This window comes from Plectropomus leopardus, chromosome 10, assembly GCF_026936395.1.
Source record: "Plectropomus leopardus strain MGB_pleo_1.0 chromosome 10, ASM2693639v1, whole genome shotgun sequence".
Classification (NCBI taxonomy): Eukaryota; Metazoa; Chordata; class Actinopteri; order Perciformes; family Serranidae; genus Plectropomus; species Plectropomus leopardus.
Window position 1 is genome coordinate 33,101,204 of NC_142185.1, and position 15,686 is coordinate 33,116,889.

General features: G+C 38.8%; 1 protein-coding gene across 4 annotated transcripts in view; it reads left to right on the forward strand.

The window, feature by feature from the left end:
* sema5ba (sema domain, seven thrombospondin repeats (type 1 and type 1-like), transmembrane domain (TM) and short cytoplasmic domain, (semaphorin) 5Ba) overlaps window positions 1–15,686 on the forward strand; it is a 231,228-nt gene that overhangs the window by 124,602 nt on the left and 90,940 nt on the right. The window lies entirely within an intron of this gene.

The following is a 15,686-nucleotide window of genomic DNA, read 5'->3' on the forward strand; positions in this document are numbered from 1 at the left end:
GATTTTTCTCCCTCCAACATATTTGTGCAATACCACAAAGCTACAGAATTGTGCTTCATGTCTTTATTTTTTGGCTGGAATGTTTTTTCCCGGTTTCTTTTGTGAGTCACGGTCTTTAGCGTTGCCGTTGTCAGTTTGTGTCAGATGCTTTGTAGTTTTTTTTATGCAAGCTAAGAAATGTCCTCACACACTGCTGCTCAAAGCCCATTCCTGATATATGAACACACAACCCAGTCACCAGATAAAAGGTTGGCATTGTACATTTCTGCAAATTACAGATACATTACATTTGTACTTAATTGTATTGCGGATGCTTGAAAATTTAAGTTTAACAATACTGTGGTCAAAGCTGTTGTTAGTAACTTTTATGAAGGTTAACTTTGTGTCGTATTTGTTGAAACTGTCACTACATTCTACATGAGCCAGTTTGTGAAACAAATTACGTCCATCCTGCTTTCCTGCTGCTTCTAATATTAGAATCTATTTACTAGAATCTATCACAGTGCACCTGAAACAATCAGTCAGAGCCGAGGAGTCTCTAATGGAGAGACTTTTTTTTGTTCAAGTGCGATAAGGCTATTACTCGGGCTACAAGGCAGTAGATTAGGTAGAAAAATGTGATTTCTTTTTTCTTAAAGTGCTGTATAAAAAAAGTGACAGTTTCCATGTATGACAAGTTATTTTTCCCAACTACAGCTTTAACTTGTGGTTGGTTTGGTTATAGTTAGAAAAAAGATCTGGTTTGTGGCTTAAAATACTTATTTTTTTTAGCACGATCCTCGCTACAAAAGCAGCAACTCCTCGGTGAAGGAGAGCTGCTTTTTCTGGCACTATCCCCACTGGAAAAACACCTATTGGTTGCTAAAAAACATGTTTGGGGGCTAAAAGGCCGCTGGAAAAATAGCAACTGGTCACTAAAAAACACCCATGTGTTGTGCATAAAAAGCCACTGGAAAAACAGCCATGGGTTGCCAAAAACACCCAAGTTTTGGGGATAAAAGACTGCTGGGAAAACAGGTACGGGGTCCTAAAGAACACCCATGTTTGGTTCCTAAAAAGCTGCTGTAGAAACAGGGACTGGATGCTTAAAAACACCCTTTTTAGTTAGTTTAGCCTAAAAAGCCAACCGCAACAAAAACAGCAACAGTACCCTAGAAAACATCCGCTCGGTGCTCCAAAACCTGCCGGAAGAACAGCCACTAGTTGCTAAAATACATCCACGATTGGGATTGAAAAAAAGTTTATGAAAGACAACACCTATGTTTGTTGTCTAAAAAGCCATTGGAAAAACTGATTACTGGTTGCTGAAAATAATCCACATTTTGGGGGCAAAAATTATTGGAAAAAGAGCCATGGATTGCAAAAAATACCTTAGTTTAGAGGCTAAATATCTGCTGGAAACACATCAATAACTTTCTAAAAAAACAACCAGTTTTGCAGCTTGTTGGTCATCAACAGTGGTCTGCAGCTTGGCAGGCGTCTCGCTTAGGTGACAGGCCATTCATCATCCCCTCCACCTCTCGGTGACTCATATACTATGTAGCTATAGACATATTGATATGATGCCTTTGAATCCATATACGTGGTTTTCAGAAACAATTCCGGCATTTTCTGCCAGTGACTGGGCTGCACAGATACATTAACTTGCATTCATAAAATTACTGCAACTATGATGTGGCTGCACCCTCTCTTTCTCTTCATTCCCATTATTTCACCTGCACTCACAGATGTGCAGTTATCTAGTGAGGTCAAGGCATCAAGGGCTCCAGGGTTAGTCTTATGTGAGAAGATTGCAAAGAATGTAACTCCTGGTATCAGCCACTCAGCTGGTACCGGATCACGGATCTACTGACCCTACTTTTCACTGAGCTTAAGTACCAACATTGACAAAGACGGAGGAAATGAAATAGAGAGAATAAGAATGGGAAGGGGGAGGTAGAAATATGCAGGAGTGAACAGAGTATATTAAAATATCCTGCTCTTTGCTGACATTTTTCTAGAAATGGAATTCATGCATTTTGTGCTCTGCTCAGGCAACTGTAAGAAAAGCATGTTCTGTAAATTGAAAAGCAGAATAGGAGGTGTAAGGATTATTATATGGTGGGTTTAAAGGAAAACTCACAGAATAGATACAAAGGAATATGGCCACTATGTTTTTAGTATCAAACACTCACCCCCTGCGGGTTTGAAAGGTGGCTCTGAAAAGTTTTCAGCTTGCTCGGGGGGGACAGCAGCTGTACTTAGCTCAGATTCACAGCAGTTGGTTGGATGGACTCCAACAGTGACAAAGCTTCACGCCAAAAAGAGGTATTAAAATATCCATAAAACTTCTCAAACCACTTCTGCAGCATAACGCTTTCCTCAGCTGTTATTGATGTGCTCAGTATGTTCCAAAGGCCCCTATTTTTGTCACAATATGGCTAGATATGCAGACTTTATTGCAGGAGAAGTTATCTGCGTAATGTTGCTGCATGTGAATAAGTTTAGTTACAAAGGACGGGCAGCATTTGATACTCAAAACACAGGCTGTGTGTTGAATATTCTTTCATGAAGTTTACCCATAGATAAAAATAATTGGAAAACTGCTTAAATGAAAACTTTTGCAAGATACTTAGGGCTTACCAGAATCCTTCAAAGCTTCAACCCTTGCCATAGTAATCAGCGTCCATAGTAATCAGCGTCCATAGTAATCAGCATCCATAGTAATCACTATTCAGATGCTTAGTTGTTGTTGTTTTTTCTTTACAAGTTAACTGATGGAGGACACTGAAAGTAGGTAGCAAATGTTAGACCAAAGTGTGAAGCCAGTGCCGTAGGAATATTATGCCATTATGCCGCCTTGCTGTTCTGTATAAAACACCCAGCTGCAGGCAAGGGGAAGAGTGTGGTCTTGTCTCTGAGGTGGGACAGGATGTAATAACAGCGCCAAAACCAGGTCTGTGTAAAAAATAAAGCCGGAAAGGCGTGACCGGGCATCAGGTTTGATGTTTTGATTCAGTATTATGTTGGCGACGACACCGTGATAGATTTAAAAAAGCAGCTGTTATCCATTAGCGGCTAATTCAGAGAAGAACAACAGCTGTAAATGTCTGCAAACTGGGAAAACAAAGAAATTCGGGAGCTCCTTACCCTCTGAGCAGAGGACGAGATCTGCCACCATATAACAGGGAGAGTAAATGATTGTGATTGGCATGTTATGCATTTGTTATTGTTTAGAAAGTGCTGTCGACACATACATTATACGTAACACTACAAGCCGACGCTGTTGGGTTACGTCATGCTCGTCGTGCGTCTTTTGCATTGTGGGATGGCATGATGCTGCTGTCGTTTGGTTCTGTGTAAAAATGCAAGGGCGGTATAAAGAAGGGACTGATCTCTGTAAAAGCTGCTATTGACAGCTTCAGGCAATTGCATTGGCCGTCTGACGAGGAAAAGGAACATTTGAGATGAGTTAAGGATGGTTACCCACAGCTGGCAGCTGTAGCAAAAGGCTTGTTTTACATCTAGTGAAGCAGCCCGACCTGCAGCATTCAAGTTATTAACAACTTACAGAAACATTGCATGCAATAGTCCACCTTTCACCTTCTCTTCTATATCACTCTCTCGCTTATGCGGCAGCATTAGTGCTACCAAAGTAAATCAGGTTTGGATTGTTGATAAGCGTTATATGTTTATGATTAAAATTGGTTACTCTCAGCTGAGGTTAATGCCTTTAATGTTTACATCTTGTGCTACCACAACCTCAAACCTCTTCTCCATGAGTAGATGTACACTTTATTCTGTACGGTGATTCGGTTGGCAGGTGTAGTTGGGTAGAAAGAAAATAGTTCCTACACAACTGCTCAAAACAAAGTCTGTGGAGCATCTTCAGTAACTGCGTCATGATTTCTCAAATGTACTTCTTTGACACTTTGAGCGCCACAAGCTAAGGGGCCATCTATTAGCGTTATATTTGAGAGAATGCTGACATCTCTACAGCTGATATTTGCCACACCCAGCAATTCACACCAAAACAATCCAAACTGATAAACTGAAAATATGAAGTTTTTATTTTGGAGGTGAACTGTCCTTTTATTGACAGTAGCATGAAATAAATAATGAAGGAAAATTTTAAGTCACACTAAACCAATAAAACACACATGTAAGAGAAAGAAAAGCCAAAGAAAAAATATCGGTGTGTGTAAAAAGGTCCCACTAAAAACTGACCTTGACATTAAGCTAAGTGTGGACAGAGGAAAGTCAGAAGTACACTTGAACCAAAAGAGCTTTTCAGAGACAACAGCAGGAGAAACTACAATGTTTGTTCCTCCCTTGGCAATACGTGCAAGTGTAGAGCAGTAAAAGGAGGGGGAGGGGAGGTCTTTGTCAGTCCATCAGATAATCCCGGCATAGATAAGACAGCAGCAACAGCGAGATGGAATGTAAACACCATATTACTGTCTGGAACGTCACATATCTGTCTCCATCCATCTACCTGCCTGAACCCACCGCTCCACTATACTCCTACTTATTTTCTCTATCACTTCCTCCACCACTGCGCATGCTTCGTCCCCTAAATCCCATCTACTGAAAATATCACAAGGCCTCTCTCCGTGACATTTCTCCACATTATATTTGCTCCTGATGTGGAACTGCTGTTGCATATCTATCAGATTCATTCCTCCATTGAATCTCTTTCTCAGTGTCCATTATGTCGCTCCGCTAGTTTTCTCATTGTATGGAACAATCGGGTTATGCATCAATATGCAGACCTTTACTCCAAACAGTGTTGTATGCAGTTTCTTCAGTGCGAGACACAACAATGGACGTACATGCCATGCAAAGCTGCTCATTCATCCAAATCAGTGTCTGACGTCAATGTGATACCAAGACGAGGTTGGAGAGGACTGGATACAAATCAGTAACCAGAAGGAGCGTTGGCATTTCATGTTTCTTTTAACAACGGATATGTCAAATTTGTACATTGTTTGTACATTGTTTAGCTGAAATGTTGAGGCGTTACGATATTTATGTTTCATGTGGTTCGGTTGAGGCAAAAAGCCACTAAATGGGGCACCCAGTAGCTCACCAGGTAGATCGGGCGCCCCATGTACAGAGACTGTCATCCCTTCTCTTTCACACTGTAATGCTTCAGCTGTCCTTTTATAATGAAGGTGAAAGCCAAAAAACATATATATATATATATATATATATATATATATATATATATATTCAAAAAACACTTGGTTATGGTTAGGAAAAGATCATGTTCAGGCTTAAAAACTCAGTTATCACAATCATGTCTGGAAATGCAGCAATGTCTACATAAAGATATGTCCCAGCAAATCCAGTAATGTCTCAGTAAAAAAAAAAAAAAAACACTTTATATGGCACTATCATGACAGAAAAAAACAGCAATGTCTCTGCAAAAAATAACAGAAAAATCAAAAATGAAAACAAGCACTTTTTGTGGCACAATCCTGGCAGGAAATGCTGCTTTGTCTTGGTAAAAAACAAACAAAAAAACCTACCACTTTACATGGCACAATCACAAAAGGAAAACCAAAACTGTCTCTGTTAAAAAAAAGACATTTTGTGAGGCACAATCTGGGATTTGAACCATTGTTCTGCTAAACAGCGGACGACCCACTACCCCCTAAACCACAGGAGCCAGTATAATACTTGAGTTTGAGAGTTGTCTTTATATATAAAAATGTAAATATACATTTATAACATTAATATGAAACGCACAAATGTTAAAACCATTTTTTGCAGAATCGTATAATGCCAGTATATTATCTTTTGCCTTGAATGTTGGAGAACAGAAAAAGTTCACACTGACTTGTGATTTTTGTCTGTTAAAGGTCCAAAACACACACAGCCTCCCTCTCATCCCGCAGGTGTGCTGCTGTTGAATTGCAGTGTTCCATGTGGCAGAGCACAGTCAAGCGTTCCCCTCTGATTGGTTTGCTCTTTTTGTAAATGCATTGCAGGGGTAATGGGGTTGTGGAAACGGGAGGACAGTGCTTTTTTTGTGTGATTTCACTCTTTCCAAAAAATACAGTCCTTGGTTATTCCCTTCCAGAACTGGCCATTTCAACAGCCATTATCCCTGATATGAAGGGACCCAAAGTGGGGTCTTGTTTTTTTTTTGTTTTTTTTTCCAGAGCAAGACTTACTTGCTCTTGGGTTCACCTCTGTTTTATTGTGTTGTTATTTTCCAAGTGGGAGACTTTTCTTTTTGTTTGTTGTTTTCTGGCTGAGAACATATCAGAAGTTGTGAGACAGGAGTGGTCCCTTGTGTGTTCGGGGCCTGGGATTTGTCCTTGACATGGTGTTTGTGTTTGGGGTTGTTTGAGTTTAGCTGCGGTCTCTGGCTCCCACAGCCAGCCGATGATGAGCAGCCCCCAGGTGGCTGTCCTGCTGCGCGACATGATGGTCTGTCTCTTTAGAGCTAAAGACCTCTTTACCAGATGCGAGGCCGGGATACGGGCTGACAGTGGTACTCAAGCAAAACTGCACTGTGGTGCTCCACTGTAATCTGCGTTTTTAACCTTCAGAAAAAGGAGAGGTCAAAGTAATGAGATATGCTTTTGCTGTTCTGAATGAGTTTTCCCTGTGTAGTTTTACCTTTTTGATATGTGATCAGTAACTTATTCTTGGCTGTGTTTTAGTTGACGACTGTGCTTCATTAGTCTGGTTAAAAAACAAATTTCTCACCCAAACAACTGTATTATTCAAGTTTCTTGCCAAAAAAGGAATTCTGATTGGGAAACGTTTGAGCTGTAATTCTTATGGCTAGATGACACTAAATCCCAAATCCTAAGATTGTGATATTGAGTTTAACCATGTTGCTCTTTCCTACAACATGTATTCTTCTTCTTTGAGGAAAAATACTGGTTCAACTGGTTTTAATTTCACTGCTTTTTAGCCATCAGTCACTAACTAACTTAAATTGAAATCTTTCAAGTAGATAAAGTCAAATCATCTGTTTTTTTAATTAAGTTCATTTACTAAAACCAGAGGCTAAGTCACTGGGAATATCTGTTGGAATGATTCTTTCCACTGAAACCAGTAACATGAAGTTATTTCCAGCTGAAATAGAACCAGCAGGTCCGTCAAAAGGACAGTTACTGCCGGGTCCAACAGCTGGTTTGGCTGTTTGCTGTTGTTTGGTCCCAGTGTGCGTCCTTTCCCTTGGGTGGATTGAGGTCAGGAGAGCAGCGCTAAGGTCAAGTGTCACTGTTTGCTCCTTTAAACAGGAAATGCCTTCTGCAAACTCCCTCATCAACAGGGATCTCGATGTACCGGAAGAAAAATAAATGCTGCTGTTATCGTAGGTGTTTTTGTTGGATATGTAAAATTCATTTGGGACAGGAGGAACTGGCATTTAGATATGCTAAATACACACTGACCTTTTCTCATGCAGGCACAAGGGGTTATCTCTGGGTCTAAGAAGTGAGGAAATGCTTAAGTGCCTTAAAACTGCATTTTTAATAGCCGCAGGTGTTTACAAGTCAATATGCAGCCCAGTCGTCAGAAGAAAATATTACAATGCGATACGATACGATACGATACGATACGATAAACCTTATTGTCCCTGTAGAGAAATTTGTCTTGGGTTCAGATGCTGCTCCCATAAATTCCTTCATAGTGACAATAAAATAAACTCCATATGCACTAGCGGTACCTAATTGCACCAATAAATTGCACATAATCCAAATTGCATACAAAATAGTGCACATACATTGCACAAAACACATATTGCACTCACACAGTGGTAAAACATCATAAAACTATTACACAATCCCTGCAGCCTTAAGCAGTGTCTTTTAAAAGCTTGATAGCGTCGGAACAAATGAGAATTTGAAAAAGGTTGAGTTTGCAGTAGGGAACTCTGTATCATCTGCCAGAGGGCAAGAGAGTTTTATAGGTATCATATCAATGTTTCTAAAATGACGTAGTATATGAGCTGACTTTATCATCAGGAGGTGGATGGTGTTACACCTGAGTGAGACACCTGCTAAGGCAGACCACTGTTTGAGACAGACAAACAACACCACTAGTTTGTCATTGCTGCTTTTTGTGCTGGGATCATGCCGCTAAAACTGTTTGGGTTTTTTTTTTTCAGCTAAAACACTCTTTCCCTAACAATAATCAAGTGTTTTTGTCCCTCAACATAACCACAAGTTAACCACAGAATCGTTTAAACATAAAGACTCAGGTTGTCTCAACATATCTGTGACATGTTTGTGGTTTGCAGAGACATACAATGCCAACATTTATTTGGGTAATTAGATTGCCTTGTGAAATAGAGTTGCAGCAGTATACTGGTTTCAAGATGTACCGTGATTGTTATCTTACCTTGTAAGTTTATTTATCTGCAATATAAATATATATATATATGTATATAAAAAAAACCAAAAACCTTTGATGCAATATTTTTAGACAGTTATTGCATTGTGAAAATCTCATGTTGTTGCACCCCTAATGTGAAAATGACCCTACTTTTTTTTAACTTAACTATGTATTACCTCAACAACCATTTTTTGATTTAATGGTCTCAATCACTAGTGAGAAGTCTTCTTCAGTACAGCATCATCTTCATTTAGTAAATTATGGTCCGATTTGTACTTAAAAAGACAATAAAGAAAGGTCATGCTTTAGATAGTAGCTACCTTGTGATTGATGAGGTGAGTTATCCCTCACAGCTCCATCCTCTCGTTCAGTTATGGTCACTTCTGGCTCTAAAAAAAACCCAAACTCCTTTTTTTAATAAAGTCTTTTTGCAGGCAGTATAAAATGTTCCATATACAATTAATCTCTTTGATTTCTCATGTCCATACTGCACGGTACATGCAGCTGCAGTCGTCACAGTGCTGAAGGGCAGAGTGGATTCATGCAGGATCAAAATGAATGAAGGGCCATGGGACGGACATTAAGCTGACCCTCTCAGATATTCATACCCTTGATTCGCCCACAGTATCAAGCTCCCCTCTCTTGCCCCGAGTCTGATGACTCACGGCTGATTTCATTCACACTCTTCATTAATTTCTGTGCTGCAATTTGGCTGGAGATTTAATTATTGATGCGGTCTTTGTCAGACTGGAGGGATAATCTGTGAGCTGAGAGCAAGAGGAGGCTGCTGGTCACCCGGTAATGTGCTGCAGCTCGGCCAGCTGGCTGAAACTTAATCGCCATCTCTGATGGCTCTCTGAGTCGTACCTGCATGTGTACATGAGGCTCATCACTGTTTTTGGTATCGCATATGCATATCCCATACTCCAAAATGTTGTTGTGTTGTCTGGTGCCAGAGAAAAAGGATTTGGTTTGATTCTATTCTGTCGTAATAGCCATAAATGCATGTTGTACTTGCAAATATGTACATATCCACAATACATTACATTCCTGTAATTTAATTGTTATTTGCGAAATCTATCACACCTCTGTCCATCCTGGAAGAGGGATCCGCTCTCAGTCGCTTTTCCTGAGGTTTCTACCATTTTTTCCCCCCGTTACAGGATTTTTGGGGGGAGTTTTTCCTTAGACGATGTGAGGGTCTAAGGACAGAGGGATGTCGTATGCTGTAAAGCCCTCTGACGCAAACTGTGGGCTTTATAAATAAACTTGAATTGAACTGAATACATAAGGGCAGATTTGCAATAACAGGCTTATGTACTAGAATGAAACTGATGAATGAGCCAGGCCTGTGTGTCAGCCAATATTAATCTAACCTATATTAATTTAAGGGATCCCTAAAAGAAATAAGTTTATACAAAAACAAAATATCTGCTAATATAAACTTAAACTTAAGTAAATATTAGTATAGGGCCTACAAATGTTGTATTGGTCAGCTAGGCATAAAATTAAGGCCCAAAGATTCAAATCATCAGTCAGAGACCCCTCGGTTGACTGAAATTCTTCCAAGTTGAGCAGTTTGTGTTTTTTTTTTTCTTCTTTTTTTTATCAGTCAGTGTGCAGTGTACTTCAGGTCCCCAGATGTAGTGGCAGAAAATCAAAGTGTCAAATCTCTGCTGAAATCAAAGCATGTGGGTGCATTCAAGTGCACCTTGTAAACTCAGTAATTTATACTCGAATGGCCATGAAGGTTGTTTAAAACAAGAGAGCATTTTAAATTATTAGATGCTAAAATCAATTTCTCATTCATGATATTGTTGTTTAACAGGTCCCAAGTACCTCTGTGATCATTTTCAAGTTGTTTTACTACAGCATTTTTAAATAATTAAATACTAACTGCTGGTCTGCTGCTCACTGTTTTGGACATTACAAAGTATGCCTGGCCAGTTGATTAAAAAAGATAAAAAATAAAAAAATAAAAATTTATCTACCAGTCCCTTTGGCCGCCAAGCCAAAAAGTTAATTTTGGACACTGCTTGGAATAAAATTGAGATAGTATTTTATTACAATTTTTTTTTTATAAAAACCAAAACATACTGGCACCACACATTTTATTTCTGCTTTGCTGTTGTCAGTCAGTGGTCTTTGGACTGTGGAAGAAGAAGAAGAAGAAGAAGAAGAAGAGAAAAAGCACAAAAAATATAATGCACTCAAAATCTATAGATGATATCTGGCACTACAGTGACCACCTATCAGCCTTTTAAAGTTTTTTTTTCTCATGTCTTTTATTTTTTTTTTACCTGTATTTTTCTATTAAAAATAATCCGTTCTTTTGAATGAAACTGAGAACAATGCATATACTATGCGCTTTAATGCCATGCTGTGCACATCCATCTGTAGTCCCTGCATCTTCCTCTGTACGTGTGTGGGTGCATACAGTACAGTGAGTGTTTGGGGAAGAGAAGGAATAATCCACTGTGCTGGTTGGTTGGTCATGGAGAGACTGTCTGCTTTCACCTGTCAGCCTCCCTAATGTGGAATTACAGCGAGTGGGAGGCAGCAGCAGGCTGAGTGGGCAACCACATACAGGCTGTTAGCACACACTGAAGCATACAATGTATTCAACACTTTTACATCACACGAGCAGAAAGTGGCTCATTGTTCCCAGTTTCTACTTTACATACTAATTCTCTTAAAAACCATCACTCATGGAAGCTTATTTCTATTTTTATTTCATATTTCCAATAGAAGAAACATATCTATGTCTACTTCATCTGCAGTACTTTGGGATTTATTTAACATTATGTTTTCTTTAATGTGTTATGCATAATCTGCTCAGTAAATAAGGCTGTTTATTGCAGCTTCTGAGCGGCGCCACTTGTCTTGTGATGGTAATAAATGTTTAGATGATTTAGAAAAATTATTTTTACAAAGCTCGGAAAAAAAATCTCGGGACCAACTTTATTTATAATTAGTATAACAGAAAAGTTTGTTTCAAAGTTATTATAATTTTAAGCACTTTTTAGAGTTTTTTTTTTAATTTAGGTAATTTTGTTGTGCTTTTGATTAATTCTTGCTAATTTTTGGATCATTTCTTCTTTCGTTACTTTCTGCCTTCCTGTGTTTTTTAAAGAAATCTAACCAATTTGATCAGGTTTCAAAGGGTTAATGCTTAGTCAGATTTTCATACATGTTTGTGGTCAGATATATCCCGATTTAATTCAACGATATTTTTTAACCTGGAGCCTATTTTCCCATGTTTTTGTGTCTGAGTGACTTTTAAAATACTTGTATGTATAACCTAAGTATTAGGAAAAAGCTGTGATCATGTGACCAGTGCACTAATTCAAATAAAAAGAAACGTTCAGTGTCTTGGCTGTCAGTGTCAAGCTGATATAAAAAGTCTGCAAGATTTCACAACAAGACTTTTCCTTTAGTGGGATTTAGACACAAAAATGACCACAACAAGCAAAATGTACAGAAAAACATTTCATTTCTCTGTAAAGTCTTCTCCTTTTCTACGAGGTTCACAAACCAACTTGCCAACAGTTTGCAAAGCTGTGGGTCAGAGATGCTTGCCAAAAAAATCCCACACTTCTGGTTCTAAAGAGAAACACCTGTTTTTAAAATGTTTAAGACTTGGATATCAACATGTTTTTGGATAAATTTTGCAGCACCAACTTTTTAAAGAAGGTGAAGGAGTCCAACAAGTCCACCACTGGTAGGAAACTTTGACCAAAAAAATCATATTTTGGTCCAAAAAAGCCCCCCCAAAGCACCAGCTTCAGCTGTTCTACTTCTCTATATTTTGACGTGATAAAAAAACATGTTGTTGCACGTTAATCTGAGTATGCACAGCAGCATGTAAACGAGACTGTTGGTGGAAAATTCATTTTCATAAGACATGTAAACGGCTTAGTGGGAATTTTGTCTTTTTTGGATTAAGGGCAAAAAACAGACTATTTTGTGCATGTAAACATACTTTTTGTCTGTGTCGGTGTTTAAACCATTTATGCATTCGATTCATGGTCCAGAAACGCTTCCAGTAGTTTATTTCCGTATTTAGACCCACTGTGTTTCTTTAATTCAACCTGCTCTGCATGTCTGCATGTGGATCTTTTTCCCTGTGGACTGTACCTGGATTTTAGCAGATGGGTATTGTTAGAAAATATTAGATAATGGTGCCACTTGGATACCTTCCAGGAGTGATACCAAAATGTTTATATGAGGAACAATTTAAAATAATAAAATAAAATAAACTAGATGTTGTAAAAATCTCTGTGCTTAATTGTGTATTCATACAAGAACTTTGACTGTGATTTAAATTAATAAATATCAGGAATCTGCTCAAGCATTTTATGTCAACTAGATGTTTTCTGGTGCTCTAGACACATTTGGGTGTCTGTGGCTGGCTATTGAACCACAAAGCAAAATGATGTTCAATTTCCAGCTCTGTCAGTACCACATCATATATTGCAAAATGCTCTAACAATACCCATCCTCAGTGTGAAATTGAATCATTTTCAGGAGGGCAGTCAGACATATTTGTTGGACTGGAGTCTGCACTGGCTGCGTCGTGAAATATTTGTCTAAATGCTGCTTTTCACACTTGAAGACGGGCTGAAATAGTACAAGTTGTCAGGAGTGTTTGGAGCATTATGTTCATGGCTGAATGACTATCTGCTGCTCGTCTATCCTGCTGCTGTCTGTCTGCTGGTCTCTGCACTCGCTGTATTTCTCAACAATGGGAACGTTTAGTCACAACTTTTAATCTGCTGTATGTGTGTGTGTGTGTGTGTGTGGTAAAGTGCAGACACACACAGTCTGAACACTTTTCCCTCCTGTGTCTGCAGCAGTGTGTAGATGAAGGTGTAGGTTAGTGACCTTACGCTGCACTGATTCAGTCTGTCGGAGTCGGGTGTTTGACAGGGAGAGGTATGAGCAAAGGAGCTGGGGGTTGACAAGTGTGTGTGAGAGAATGAGACACAAAGGAGAGGATGTGGGTGTGTCCCTGGATCAGTGTTCAGCTGTGAGACAAAGGGTGGTTGAAAGTCATGTTTCATCCATCTGTGGTTTTGTATGTGGAAATCCTGTTTATCTGTGTGTCTACAACAGTGGATGTGGACTTATGGGTGTTTATTTATGTAATTCTGTATCTGTTTATGCAGGCTTTTTGCATCACCAGTGAATGACCAGTTCTCCTTATAGTGGTGAATATTGCTTTCCGCTGAATGCTTGGTTCTGGTGCATTTTCATATCAGTGTCAGAGATGGTGTGTGAAAAGAAACGATAACGAGATGAACCAAATGAAAACACTGTTGAGCCAATCGTCAATGTTTGACATAAAGGGACAGTTGATCCTAAATCCAAAAACTCACTGTGTATCAGTCTAGATTGTTTCAGTTTGTTTTGGTTGAGTGTTAGAGATACCAGTCGTAGAAATGTCTGCCTTCTCTTCAATATAATGGAACTTGAGAGCACTCGAGTAGTGATGCTCAAAGCACCAAAAAAACACTCAGCAGCGATGTCTCTTTTCAGAAATCATGACCTGAATACTCAAGATAATCAACGGGCCTTGTTGTGAGCAGTTTCATGAAGGAACTATTTTCTTTGTATCAAACTACATCCACAAATTTTATCACAGTGCAGAAGAAAGTGTGCGTCTTCTCATGGACGAGAGGCTCATGACAGTGTGAGATGTAACCATTAAAGTCTCTGTAAAGTGAAATTATTATGTATTTCTTTCTAAACACATACATACATATAAAAATACTAACTGAAAACACATGAAAAAAGTGAGAGCTACATAGAACTGGAATATGGACTTTTAACCATGCAGTGGCATATTTTTTGGTGGCGTAACAGACTCATAATACAAGCTTATTTATGCTTTATCTGGACTTCAATGGCATCGTCCTCGGCTGAGCTTAATATTGACAAGCTCGGTGGTGCCAGATGAGCTACTAGTCGATGCATGCTTATTTTTTTGTAGTGATACAGTTGGTGGGTGGTAAGAGGGAAAATAGTTCCTTAATGAAACTGCTCACAACAAGGTCTGGACTATCTTGAGCCACCAGGTCATGATTGCTGGAGAGAGACGTTACTGCTGAGTTTTTCAAATCAGCTTTTTTCTCGTTTTGAGAAACACAAGTCGAGTGCCATTCAGACATCTCTACAGCAGATATCTCCAACACTACAGCTCACACCAAAATAATATAGACTAATTAATTGCACTAGTTGCACAGTTAAGGAGAAAAATATGTTTTTATTTTGGCGTCAACTGTCCCTTTAACAACCCCCCAAATATAATAAAACGATCTTTGCACTGCACTTTATATATGTGCACAGGGGAACAAGTTAACGATGCCGGCAAGCTGTTTAACATTACACGTGCCCCCAACAGCTGTACCAATAAAATGCAGAGGTAACAAGTATATATCGCCACCATTTCACAATTAATTAAACTCATCTGCTTTCACGTTCCACAAGATTCCCACAGAGCTGCTGCGACGACTCTCCCATTAAACTGTGTACGAGCTCAGTTCGCTTTGCATGCAGGTTCTGGTACACAAATATCTTATTTCTTTGTCACTTTGAATGAGCTCTTTGGAAGTTCATTTGTTAAAAAAAAAAAAAAAAAACCTGCCAAAAGATGTCCGTGTTTCTCCTGAAATAGTTCTGCACTTTTTGAGACTTCACAAAGTCAGGAAGTCACCTTCTGTCATCATCACTAATTAAACTAATGACTAGGAATCTGCCCAGTTTGGACCTATTTTTTTCTATCTGATGAAAAACTGACAAACTTTGTAGTTGTAACTCTGAAGTTAAAATAGGAAAAAAAGATGACAAAATGTGGGTAAAACAGCAATTAACAGATATTTATGACACTTCTAAAAGATGTTGCAAAGCAACATACATAACCAACACCTGTTAAGATACAAGCTCGATTTTCCTATTAATTTTTAGTCAACTGCACCTTCAACACCCAAAGTTTTTTTCAAAGTAGGAGGTTGTGTGACTTTCCTAAAATGTTAAAGTGATGTAATTTTTTGTAATTTTAATTCAAAAGGTCAAAAGTCAACAACATTGTGACATCATAAAAAACACTTCTTTTTTTGCCATTATTTATTGTCATAAGTCTGAAACAGCAGGGGACGACATCTGATCAGATACTGAATCGGTGACACTAATCCTGAAACTGTGCCTGTATAGATCTTCTCTGCTGCTGGGTTGAAGATGTTTGCGAAGCATCCACGTTTTCGAATTTGTAGCGTCTTTACGGCGACTGTCATATTTGAAGCAGTGATGGCGACATATTAGTTTGCATAGACATGGATATACACCGTTAT